Genomic DNA, 13,867 nt, shown 5'->3' on the forward strand with positions numbered 1-13,867 from the left:
GAGGTGTTCCGGGCACGTCCCACCGGGGGGTGGCCCCGGGGAAGACCCAGGACACGCTGGAGAGACTATGTTTCTCGGCTGGCCTGGGAACGCCTTGGGGTTCCTCCCGAAGAGCTGGAAGAAGTGGCTGGGGAGAGGGAAGTCTGGGCCTCCCTTCTTAAGCTGCTGCCCCCGCGACCCGACCCCGGATAAGCGGAGGAAGATGGATGGATGGATGGATAAAATCTAGTCTGTCTTCATTGATTTATTTGGTATAAATATGGATGGTTTGCTTCCTGCGTGGCCACCCCTATGAAACAAAACTGCATTTTAGCCTCTTGGCCCTAAAAGCTAACGGCTAAAAGTAGCGCAGAGGTTCACCTACCAGCAGAAAAAGGACCCTTAACGAGCCACGGCCAAAGCAATCGTGAGCTAGTTTAAATTTTGTCAGCCCAGACAAAGTCCAGAAATAAATGAAATTGTTTATGATTCTCTACATGCAATAAGACATTTCTTTTCAACTAAATATTTTTCTTTTTATAATTTCAGGCAATTACATGCATTGAAACATACAAGTGAATACCTGGTAGTTGTAGAAAGTGTTGCGGTCAGCGGGGGCAAATGCAGAGATAACAGATTTTATTTGCGATATACTGGAAACTATCTCCTTTACTGGCCATCTCTGCTTCGCAACATGCAAAACTTTTTCCTAACATATGTGCCCAAATTTTGAAAAGTTTAAAGGGTGTGAATACTTCCGAAAGGCGCTGTGTTCAGTCATTCACCAACGCAATTTTCCACTCATTTTCTTTTCTATATACCGCCTCTCATCAGTGCTTTGTCCTTCAAACCAGAGGAAGCAGGAGGCATAATGGAAACCATGGCAACGAGACAGCAAATAGACAGCAGCGCTTAGTGTGAGTGAGGACGGACAGATCTACTAGATGGGGTTTTCTAAAAGGACACATGAAGGGGAAGTAAACTGAGAAAATATGTGTGAGAAAAGAATCTGATTGTGGAAACGGGTTCCTGACATCCTCTCTCTCATATGAGCGTCTAGCACACACAGACAAACACTGAAGCATGGAGTAGAACTTCATTTTCTTGGCATATCTGGAGGACTTTGAGGAATAATGTGAGCCAGTGCTTCGGTTTAATAAGGGCTCTGTGGGGGTTTTCTTATAATTTCCGAGTCTTAGCTATCAAAGTTACTCATTAAGCATATACAGTCCAGAGAATTGGAATCAGACCAGAAGAAAGTGTGGAGTTATTCCCAGTCACTAAGAATTTAGCAAAAGTCTTTTTTATGAGCCTAAGCTCACAGCATGCAGAGGCTTATGGTTTCAGAGGATGTTATGCAGTTTTCTCCAGGAGGCACCTGGAATTGTAATGTCAAATTTAAAATAAAGTAGACAAGAATAAACACCCAAGGATTAACATGAATTTATTCTAATTTATTCCAGGCCTAATCCCTCATTATATTGCTCATAAGTAGCTGTAAGCACGCTGATGCACATACACTAACAAAGGCAATAATGCATCTATCTTTTCTAAGTAAGCTCTACTTCCAAACATCAGGTTTTTACTCCTGTGTTGTGACCTGGCTTTAAGTTTATTAAAGCATACATCGTCTAAGACTGTTTTATGTTCAATTAACTGAAATGGATCAAAGAAATGTGAGGTAAATATATGAAGAGTTCATTTGCAAAAACACATAAATGCCATTTTTGAGAAGAAAAAAAAAGTGGCAGTGGGCTGCCATTGTGTGGCGCCCGGGGAGCGCTGTGGGGGTTGAGGGTTTGCTCAAGAACCCAGAGGGGAGGCTGTGGGGATCGAACCGGCTGCTCTAACCACTAGGCCAGCACTAGCTGAGGCATGGAATTTACTCTTGCATGGCACTGCTAAGAAAAAGTATAGTTTTTTTTTTAAATTTATAAAAAATTGAGTTATCTGTAGGCTGCTCAGTGCGGCAGTGGGTAGCAAGAAGGTTTCTGGTTCGATTCCTGGCCCGGGGTCGTGCTGCATGGAGTTATCATGTTCTCCCTGTGCATGCGTGGATTCTCTCTGGGTACTCCGGCTTCCTCCCACAGTCCAAAAACATGACTGTCAGGTTAATTGGCTTCTCAAAATTCTCCTTAGGTGTGAGTGTGAACGGTTGTTTGTCCTGTTTATCTCTGTGTTGTCCTGCGATGGTGTCATGATTTTCTTAAGAGATCTGACCTACACGCAGTAAACCACTCAGAGAACCAGGGTAAGGTTAGAACAGGTTTATTGATAAAACCAGCGGGGGTTGGATTCAGGAAACACAGTGTACTGGTGAACCAGAACTGGAAGAGGGAAAGGAAGTATCAGTGGTTAGTTCAGGATCCGTGGGAACTTTGAACGATGATTTGGAGAGACAGAGTAAACAGGACTCACTTTAGTGGAGGAAACTTTCTTCCCAGAATCCAGTCGGTGTGGGTTTATCCAGAGGTAGAGACTTGTTGGAGGGCGGACAGGTTTAGACTTGGTTTGACCCTGAGGAGCTATTGAGCGGACTGTCACTTGGGAATCCAGGAGGACTTGAATAGAACTTGTGGAGGTAAATCCCTTGCTCAGTGTGAGACTCAAACAATCCTTCCAGGGGGAGAAGGCCAAACATCCAGCTTGCAGGAAGGCTTCCTGCCGAAGAGGCAAAGACAAAAACAAGGTTAGGCTCAGCGAAAAAACAAAGATTAAGTTAGACTCAGTTAAACTCAGCTTGGCTAGAGTACCCAAAACTGGCAAACACTCTGGCGCCGAGGTAGTGAACCAGCGGCAGGTGTGTAGGAGGACAAACGAGAACAGGGCGCCATCTGGTGGTGGAGGGAGAAAACACAAAAACACAACCCACACAAACTGGATTCCTAACAGATGGACTGGAGACCTGTTCAGGGGGGACCCCTCCTCTCGCCTGTAGACAGCTGGAGATAGGCACCAGCACCTTTCAACCCCAGCTGGGATAAACATGACGGAAAATGGATGGATGGAGTTATTTGTTTTTGCAAATGAACTCTTCATATGCTTTAAGGTTTAATCAACTTAGATTAGTATTGCATGATGTTCAGCAGAACGACTGAACTACTTTTATAACAATTTACCTGGATGTACGGAAAGACTCAAGCAGAATAAAGCTGAGTGTGGATGTCAGCGGCGATGAGGATGAAGAAATGTTCTATGATCAGGGTTGATTGTGGAATATGGTTGCCAGGGAGGAGAAAAAACCCTGCAACACAGTCGAGAGTGAGAGAGCTGATTGTTCTTGACCAACAGTCACTTTTCTGCAGTGAGACCTAAGCTTGTCCTTTATTTTTTCACTCTATGTAAGAAGGGTGTCTGCCTTTAAAGCAACATCCTTTAACCCCACAGTACTGTTTGTGATTAGGCATTCTAAACAAGGTGGAATTTTTATTTTTTTTTATTTTTAAAAATTCCAAAGTAAATGTCAACGCAGTTGGAGGAACTAAGGGTCTGAGCTTTTTTGTGTATCTTAAAACAGGTGCAACACGTTTTTACAGGCAGATCTTCAAAGTTGGTGCAAAGTGATTTGCGTTTGCAATGCAGCACACAGCGTGTCTAAATCACTGTTGTTTGTGCGTGCCTTCATCATTATGCAGATGATATTCAAATAATCAAACTATACGAATTCATGAGGGATATGAGGGATATACAAATGTAGGCATTTATAACGTGTAAAGCAATTTTCTAAATGGGAAATTCAACTGTAGTCGTAGGTTTTGCATCAGGAGCAAACCAAAAAATATCTGCAGTCATTTTTGCAATAAAGATGGGGCTGGTACAAAGCCACAGGATGGAGAGATATTCTGGGTGCATGTTAACATATCTGGAAAATAAAAAATAACAATACAGAATGCCATTAATGAAAATCAAAAGCATACAAGTTGCCTCATAATTAATGCAGCAGGACGGTAGAACATTTCTATACAATTAAACTACATCTAAAAAATGATGGAATTCATATATTTTTTTGTTATACTCAGAATATCTTTGTGTAATAAATACAGAAAACAATGATTTATTCCAGAATGTAAAAAACGCAAGATAGATTAGGTTATAATTCAGAAGAAACAGGAACAATTTTAATCCTGTTAACATCATGGGAAAAGAAATGGAGGTGGTGCAGAAGTATAAATACCTTGATCCTCACCTGGACAACAAACTCGGCTGGACATCAACTGTGAACCTGAAGAAGGACAGAGCAGATTTTACTTCCTAAGGAAGCTTACGTCCTTTAGTGTTTGCAGCAAGATGCTACATATTTTGTATAAGTTTGTTGTTGAGAGTTTGATCTCTTCCTCCATCATGTGCTGCGCTAACAGCATCAGAGCAGATGACTAAAATTAGCTCAACAAGCTAATAAATGAGGCCGACTCTGTTCTAGAAACTCCTCCAGAACCACTGGAGATGATTTCACAGAGAAGAAAACTTCATAAAGTGAAGAAGATTAAAGACAACAGTGAGAATCCTCTTCAGAAGATTTTTAAACCACAACAGAGTGTCTTCAGTCAGAGGCTTCACCAGAGCTGGTGCAAGACAGACCACTACAGGAGATCTGTTCTGCCTATGGTTATTAGTCACTACAACATTTTATTTCCTTTAGGGATTAATAAAGTTGTTTTTGAACTGATTACATAGAATATTAAAAGAGGAAACAAAGAGATGGTGACAATTTCTTTGCAACAGGAAGGTTTTCTCCCGCGAATTAATAAAATATAACCAGGGTTATCTTTTATTTTATCTTACTTAAATTCATAGCACTTTCAGACAGCCTATGTGCTGCACTATACAAATTGTTTTGTATTATTATTATTATTTTCCTGTAATTATCATAATTAACTCCGCGGTCTCTCTCCTTTAAGACTATTTTTTCTTTACTTCCACTATCAATCTAAATTAAAATAAATTAATTTAAACTAAATTCATGTGCAGATCTTAACATTTATGCAGCAATCGTTGGAGATCACTTTCACGCCTATTTACAGAACTGTAGGTTCTAAAGAACTATTGTAATTTTTTATGATCAGGTCCTAAATGTTATATCACTATTGATTTGTGATGGAAGTTTTTTTCAGATTTACTACAGTATAATCTTCTAATTTATTTAATCCAACCAACCAGAATTTATAAGGTTTGGGGAGTCAAACAAAAAATGATTGCTCATTTAAAGCCACCAGGAGCTAAATATAATATATAAGTTTTAATTAGACAAAATAACCATGTCAAAAAATAAAGAAACTAAACCAAGCTGCAAACTCTCATACTGGGAAAAAAAAACTTTTACATGATCATGTTGACATCAACTGGGTGTCAGCTTAACATTGGTTCAGTAGAGTTAGTGAAACTTTCCACCACCTCAGATATTTAATTTGACAAATCTGATATTAGGATTATAGCTCAGTGTCCTCCCTGTTAAAGATTGTCCAAAAAGTATGAAAAGTGAGTATTAAATCATATTGATCTGTTTTGAAAATAATTTAATGTTTTCACCAACTGATGAGGCTTTTTATATTACTGTAAATAATTAATAGACATACAGTGTATTCTGTATGAATTTGGTTTTGTAATTAAATGTGTCCCCCCTCCGGATGATAAAATGGTGTGAATCGTGGCCTTCTTTCTGTCATAAGGGAATTCTACCAATGAGCTTCCATACTTTCAGAGCTGTGTCATCAGCAGCTGGAGGAAAAGTCGGGGCTCATTGCTACCCCTCTGTGTTTAAAATAAGAAAAAATATTTGGACCAGTTTTTCAATAACGCATATAGAAATAAATGTGTTTAATCAAAATTTCAAAATGTCCCTATAGCTTGAGTTGAAAGAAAAGCTCCTCCACTCTGTCTTTCTTTGCGTACTTTGCTATTACATGACATATCTGCCTCCTCCTGTTGCATCTTCAAGCTTTGACCTTTTTTGCTGTTTTTACAATAGGACAGCATTTTGTTCAACTTAAATATAAAGAAAACACTAAGACACCTTGATAAACTGTGCTAAACTGTTTTATAACAGTTTATATTAAAAGATAACTTTTCGTTTTGGGGAGCAGAAAGGCAATTCAGGTTTTTTTCCACCTGTGAACCAAAAGACCTCGCATAGGAACGTGAGGCTCTCTCTAAGAGTGAGAGGAAGGTTGTAGGTGCCACCAGAAGGCATTTAATTTTACTGAGACGTCAGTAATCTAGAGTGGGATCCCCCCCAGTTATCCAGGTTGGCACCATAGGATTGGTGTGTATCGGGCAGAGTTAAATTGCATATCGGGCAGAGTTAAATTACCTGTAGATAATGGGAAAGGTTTTGCAGTTCGATGGTAGTAGAACAAAAGGCAAGGTTCTGGGGAATTGTCAACTGCCCAAGGAGAAATTTTTGATCAAATGCTAACAGCTTTAAAGATAATTAGAAATCAAATACTGGAAAATTAGCTCAAACAAAGTCCTCTTCTTCTCCATAAAAAAAAAAAAATCAAATAAATAAATGTAATCTAACAAAAACTTCCAACTGTTTTTAATATTCTTTTTTTGTTTCTGCATTTTTTATTTTATTTTATTTATTTTTTATTTATTTATTTTTTCCTACTTGCTTTGATTCTGTTTTATCTTCCTGTATTTTAATCATGTAAAGCACTTTGTATTGTCTTTGTACTGAATTGTGCTATACAAATAAATTTGCCTTGCCTTGCCTTATAGAGCTAAACAGAGTTTGATATGACCTTACATTAATATTATGAGCTTTAATAGAGCAATTTAACACAGCTGTGACACAGGGAGAAGTATACGCTCCAAAATGCTAAAGTTAAAGAACATTTTATAATATGAAATGATTCTGAATTCTGCAGAATTATATTGTCAGACATGAACAGTGCTGACTGTGCTAAGGTCTGATAGGAGGTGGGTGTTTCATGAACATAATGCTGCATCAATAAACACAGCATAGTAGCAGCAGTAAAGCGTTCATGAGCTGCTGAAGCAACCATAACGGAGCATGTAAGAGCTGGCCATACAGAGTGCTGATGAATGAAATCAGAAGATAACAGCATCTGTGTTGAGTCTGCGCTGCCAAAGCTATCAAAACACGCCTGCCGTGCCTACTAGCTGCACTTTATTTTAGGTGTACATGCACAACAGGGTCCGTCACAGTTTGCTGAATTTGGCTGACATTGACTGACAGTGTTTTGGTCTGAGTTTTGCTTTGCCTTGTTATTCTTGTAGATTTACGGGGATCACAGAGAAGCAGGGAGGAAAAGCACAATGCACTGCTGCCCTGACTGACTTAAACTGAAAATTGGAAATGCTGTTTCTGTTTTTTTCTTTTCTTATTTTAGCTCAGGGCTGTGACACAGCTTAAACAAAAGTGATAAATGCTCCATATCTTATTAAGAACGAAACAAAATGAGACACCGTCGGAGGCCAACAGAAATGGAGAAAGTATTTTGCTGCTTACAGATTTATTTTGATTTAGCTTTTTTTCAAGACCTTTTAAATATGTCAAATCATCAAACAGATTGTATAATTAGACAATCAATTAATAAAATAATAAAAAGTGCCTTTTTGATTTGAACAAGTATTTGCACCCATTTTTAAATCATGTTTTAACCGTGATTAGAAAACCCTGACTTGTTTTTACCAGCCATACCCAGACCCAGTCACTATCCCGCCTGCAGAATAAAGAGGCAGTTTGATAACAATAAGTAGACCAACTTATGTAACACATCAAGCCCCAACGTTTGGCACTGATTGATGTGAACCACTTTAAAAAAAGAGTCAGAGTGTGAATGGAAAGGTTTAGAAAACCGCGTCCACAGCTCCAGGGCTTCACTCACCAGCAGTGAGAGCTGCTTGTCCATGCAGGGTCGCCAGCGAGCTGGAATCCATCTCCAGGGTTCATTGGCCGAGAGTCGATGAACGCCCAGGACGGAGTCACAGGCCAGCACAAAGACACAAGAAGAAAATCCATGCATGCTCACTCTCACACCTAATGGTAATTCAGGGAGACTAATTAATAGCCATGTTTCTGGACTTTGGGATGAAGCTGGAGTACCTGGAAGGTAAAATGCAAAAAGAATATGCAAACTCCATGTAGAAGAGCTTAAAGGAATAGTACACCCAAAACATGATTAGCCTTCCTTTTCTACTCATCCCCATGCTGAACAACACTCTGGAGTACTTTTTTGATATCTCAAATGCATCTGGAGATCTGGGAGGCTTCTTGCTGTCTGCTGACATTCAAATAATGGAGGTCTATGGCGCCCGAGGCAGAAAGGTCCATTAAAGTCCACAAAAAACGTGTCGATATTCCCCCATACTGCTCGTCCAATGTATTCCAAGTGTCCTGAGTGGGTAGCGTCCATAATTTACTCGAAACGAAGTCATTTAGAATGTTTTTAGAGCATAAACAGTAGTGTACAGGATTTCCTAAAAGCGCGTTCACGACGCTACGGAAACCGCGGCAGACCAAACCAGATGAAAGTGCGCATTCAGCTCAGCAAAGAACTCATGCTCTTCCTCAACACTGAAGTCCTCAGACATTTTTCTTTCGTTGTTTCTTTCTTTGCACAGGTAAACAGCACATTTCTTCTTCTACGCTTGCATTATCGGCAGACGCTGAATGCGCACTTTCATCTGGTTGGTCTGCCGCGGTTTCCGTAGCGTCGTGAACGCGCTTTTAGGAAATCCTGTACACTACTGTTTATGCTCTAAAAACATTCTAAATGACTTCGTTTCGAGTAAATTATGGACGCTACCCACTCAGGACACTTGGAATACATTGGACGAGCAGTATGGGGGAATATCGACACGTTTTTTGTGGACTTTAATGGACCTTTCTGCCTCGGGCGCCATAGACCTCCATTATTTGAATGTCAGCAGACAGCAAGAAGCCTCCCAGATCTCCAGATGCATTTGAGATATCAAAAAAGTACTCCAGAGTGTTGTTCAGCATGGGGGTGAGTAGAAAATGAAGGCTAATCATGTTTTGGGTGTGCTATTCCTTTAAGACATCAGTATTTATCTTTGTCCAATAGAAATAGTTTTGTATTTCTGAAATGTTTAATCACAAAAAGAAAAAAAAGAGGAAAACTCTAAGAGGAGGAAATACTTTTCCCCAGTATTGTATATTTGGTATTTTGCATATAGCTTATTGTTTTGAGAACTGATACTTGCAAAGCATAGCTTTAAATTTTCTTACTACCTCCTTGATGCTGCCCTGCATTAATCAGAAAGACCAATTTCAACAGATCAATCTCATCTCCACATCCTCCAAGGCCCCTTCAGCTTCTGCAATCTTCCATTCCATCACGCCTTGTTAAATTGGCCCCTCCTAGACCAGGTAGAAGGCTGGTTATTCAAATCTAAATCAACACTGACGGGGAAGCAGATGTAGAACAGAGAGCGAGGGGTAAAGCTTGTACCTGACGTTGTTAGTATTAATGTGATTCCACTGCGAGCGTTGGGATCGATGCAGTCAGATGAAGGACTGTGTTAACATCCTAATCTCTAATAGCATCGGAGCAGCCAGACTATGAAAACTCCACCGGTTCAGTCATGAACACACAACCGCTGCACAGATTAGATGATAAGACGGAACAATAGGCCATGGGAGCAGGTGTTGTACAGCAAGAACATCTAGATAGCCTCAAAAATCTCAGATTCTTGTGCCAGAATTTATATCTAGTTTGAATTTTTTGTTTTTTCAGCTAATAAGACAAGCATTAAATGTTCTATATGACCAAAGTGGATGGCTCTAATAAGCCTTTAAATTGGATAATAAAACAAGGTAATAGCATTCTTTTGATCATTTCATGCCTAAAAGGAAAAAAAAAAGGTTTTAAACAAAGAACAGCTTCTTTCATGGACGTTGACTTTAAAGCAATCCTTCGCCCTATTCACCTTGTGATGACGCAGTGGAGAAATGGCTCTGTTTTAACAAAAAAGAGACTTCTGACAGAGACAGACTCTGTATATCCTGAGAGACAATGACAGCAAAGCTCCATTAGTGCCTTTCAAAAGTAAAGGCAGTTGGTCAGGAGAAAGAAAACTGATGTTGAGGGGTAAGATGGCTTTGCCTAGGAGAGAAACACAACTAAACACGGGAGCTGTTTCTACAGGAAATAAAATCATGGAGTAAACAAAACCAAACATTAGAGCAACAGGCCAGGGGTACTTTCTATTAAAAGAAGAGAGAGAAAATATGTTAATGGAAGCAATAGCTATATCAGCAGCTTCAGTCAAGAGAGAAACATGGCTGAAAAGAAAAGCACTGACAGAATTTAATCTATGCAGAATAAAAACAATAAAAGCACAAACAAACACGCAATGCTGCACTAGGCATACTCTCTATAGAAAGTAGAAAAGCATATAACAACTTCTGTTGATAGCTACTTCTGTCCTGAGCATGTTCTTATGGAGGACCAACTCTGCCATATTTAAAAATAAATACAGAAATAAATAAATGCTCAATAAATAAATAACCATACAATTAATTGCCAGCAAAAATACAATAAACAAATAAATGTAAGTAGAAATTAAATTATACAGTGAGACATAAATGTATATAACTTTTAATTAGCTTCTTTATTTATTGGCCTTTGTAATATTTACCTTATTTATTTTGTTGTCCTTTATAATCTTCAACTTTATCTTTTAATTACTTATATTTTTAAGTGTTTATTTATGTGCATGTTATAATATTTTTGTCTGTTTTATTCTTCCTTTGTATTTTTTTTTACTTTGGTTATTATACCTCGGCAGCCCGTCTGCAGCGGCCCTCTCTCGGCATAGCTGTGTGTGAAGGACCGCTGGCTATGATGGCGATTTTTGTTGTATTTCGCAAAGTTTGGCAAAGTCCCTACTCGCGTTCTAATGACTTCAGAGTCTCCTCCTGTAGATTCGACCGATGTAGTAAAATGCTAACCAACACGCTTCACACACGGCTATGCCGACAGAGGGCCGCTGCAGACGGGCTGCGGTTCGACCTGGCTGCCGTTAGCTTCGGAGCTCCACTGGTGCCGCGGTCCTCTCAAGTTCAGAACATTTTCTTTTAAATTACGCATTAAATCTGTGAATGGGCCATATGGAGATGCTTAAAAGTATAATGTTTTCGCCTCAAATAATCTTAAAATGTACTTTTATTGAACAACAGCAACAGAAAAGAGAACATTTAACTTAGTACTCTGAGCTCAGTCAGTTAAGAAGATGGCCGCCAAACAGTGGGCAGAAGTTGACTTTCTAGGAAACGCCCCCTCCTCATTTGCATAATGAGACAGAAATGTAAAAAGGGAAGGCAGAAATATAAAAAAAAAATAAAGGACAAAAAAATAAATAAGGTTAATATTACAAAGGCAAATAAATAAAGAAGCTAAATAAAAGTTATATACATTTATGTCTCACTGTATAATTTAATTTCTACTTACATTTATTTGTTTGTCGTATTTTTATTGCTTATATATTTATTGAGCATTTATTTATTTCTGTATTTAGTTTTAAATATGGCAAAGTTGGTCCTCCATATGTTCTTCTAGCCAAACCAAGAAAGAAAAAAAAAACGTATTGAACTAATAGAACTTACCACAAATAATACATTAAATAAAGAGTTAGCACTGGTGGAGTTACTGCTATCGCTGTAAAACTAGCTGGCTGCTTCATGTGAAAAGCCCGTTTTGGCAGACTTCAAAGAATAGCTGTTGATTTCTTTTCAATGACTCATACAGAGCTGGTCTGAGTACAGAGACGTGCTGTGGGGAAAATGTTAAAGCGTCATCGGACAAGCCTTTTTATCAAGTAGAAAAACAGCTCTGTGTTGTCAACCTACTTAAATGAAGCTAGACGGCACCTGAAAAGAACAAACCATGCTGCCTGAGCCCCGTGGTTTTGCCCTCATTGCTAAAAATAACATCTCTGGCTGCAGGAAGAGGAGAACGGACAGAAGAGAGTATTTCTGATTATACTCTGTGCGGTTTTAGGTGATTCTCCCCATAATCATCACCTCTTGCTGCCACTGAACACCATAAGATACATTTTTCATTCAGTCAACTGGATCCTTGGGTCTGAAAACTGAAATTTAGGAGTAGAAATTTTACCACAGGAAGCATAATTCTATTCGTGTTTTGCATCTAGCCCATTTGAAAAGCATTTTGTTGAACAGAGATAGGTGAGAAGAATGACTCAGTAGCAGATACTACCTTTTCACAGGCTCCATTGCTTCAAAACAGTGCAAATTTAATTTGGACTCATTAGCAACCCTCCTGAGCGCTTCTGTCTCATATCGCAGACACAGCCTCAGAGAGTTGCGTGAGTGCGTGTGTGAGACAGCTTCTTTAATTACCCAGGTAATACAGCCAGATGCTCCATCACTCTGGCAATGGCAGTGATTAAAAGCAGTAAAATATTCATATCAATCAGACTCCCACATGCCACATGTATAATTAATGCACAGCGGAAAGACGTGGCAACTTTTACCACAACCAGACGTGCCTTTCTGTCACCATATTCCCTGCGAGCGCCACAGACGGCAGCTGCCTGAGTGTTGCTGTGTGTTTCTGTGAAATGGAGCTGAGGATGAGCCACTTTGAGCGACTCTCTGCAGGGAGGTCAAAGGCCAGGCAGCTTGCACACCGGGACGTCATTCAGCCACCTACACAGCAGATGTGCTGGGCTGCACTTTCGCTGGCCTGACTCTCTGGGAGTGTTTTTGTTGGGGGAAACAGCATCCTGAGTTTGCCGACTAGCAGGCATCCTGCCTTCTCTGGTGGGTGTGCTGCATCCTCTTGCTCCCATCTTCTCCTTCTCAGCAGTTCTCTGCTTGTCAATACCTCAAAATACCTGCAAGCCCTTTGTCTCGGGTCTCAGAAGCCGTCTGGTGTCTCCGGTGGGCGGAAGGAAATACAAACAAAACAAACTGAGACTTGAGGTGAATTTATAGACATAAAACAGATATATGACTTTCACATTTTTGCCTGAGGCTCTGTTTGTTTGCAGAGAGACTTCAAAGTCAAAACCTGCGCGCACAGCCTCCGTATAGTGACATGTAGAGAATCAAACGTCTTGATTTAGATTAAAAGATTTTGTCGCTCACACTCTTGAAATGAAATACTTCCTTTCTCCTGTCAGACCCTGAGGTTCAATTTAGCCTGTTTTCTATTTCTGTGCTCTCAATCTTTCTTACTGTTGTCTCTTGGTTTTCCTTGATTAAGCCTTCTGTTGCCGTCCAAGACTAAGCTACAATTACTCACTCTGCTGTGTGTGTATTGCATCTGGCTTATTACAATTACCTCTGGGTGTAAGTGTGTCATCTGTTGCCTGCTCATGTTCCAATTTCTCCCAAGAGCGGCGAGGAAAACGCCTGCCTCACTGTGCACTCAACAATATGACCAGGAGAGAGGAAATCTGTATTACATGCTGCGATCCTGCTTCTTTCTAAGTTTTATTTAACAGCAGCACATATCCAATAGGTGTTTCAGAACACGCAGATTGCCTTGCAAAAGTATTAATATCTAACTGAATTTTTTTATCTAAACAGGGAAATTATAAAAGCATTGCAAACATACGGAGAGATATTCAGAGAAGCAGCCAAAATGCCTTTGGTAGCTCTAAGCAGGGGTGGGTTAAGGAAATTTGGGGCCCTAGGCAAAGACAGGCAGGGGGCCCTCTGAATTGAGAAGACAACCCATCAAACAGACCCATTATATAGATATAGACATTTGCATAGAATAGACATACATTATTTGTGTGCATTTTGTCCCTTTTCTTCTTGTTTTCCTCTCTATCTTTTGTACTCAGCTGACTTTTCATGCTGTCTCTAAAGGAATGAAAGATTTTTTCCAAGCACTAAGCTCACGTAGCTGATTGCTCCTTCCTGTGTTTC

The sequence above is a fragment of the Cyprinodon tularosa genome, unplaced genomic scaffold (genome assembly GCF_016077235.1).
Source record: "Cyprinodon tularosa strain WSP-4 unplaced genomic scaffold, ASM1607723v1 ctg597, whole genome shotgun sequence".
Taxonomy (NCBI): domain Eukaryota; kingdom Metazoa; phylum Chordata; class Actinopteri; order Cyprinodontiformes; family Cyprinodontidae; genus Cyprinodon; species Cyprinodon tularosa.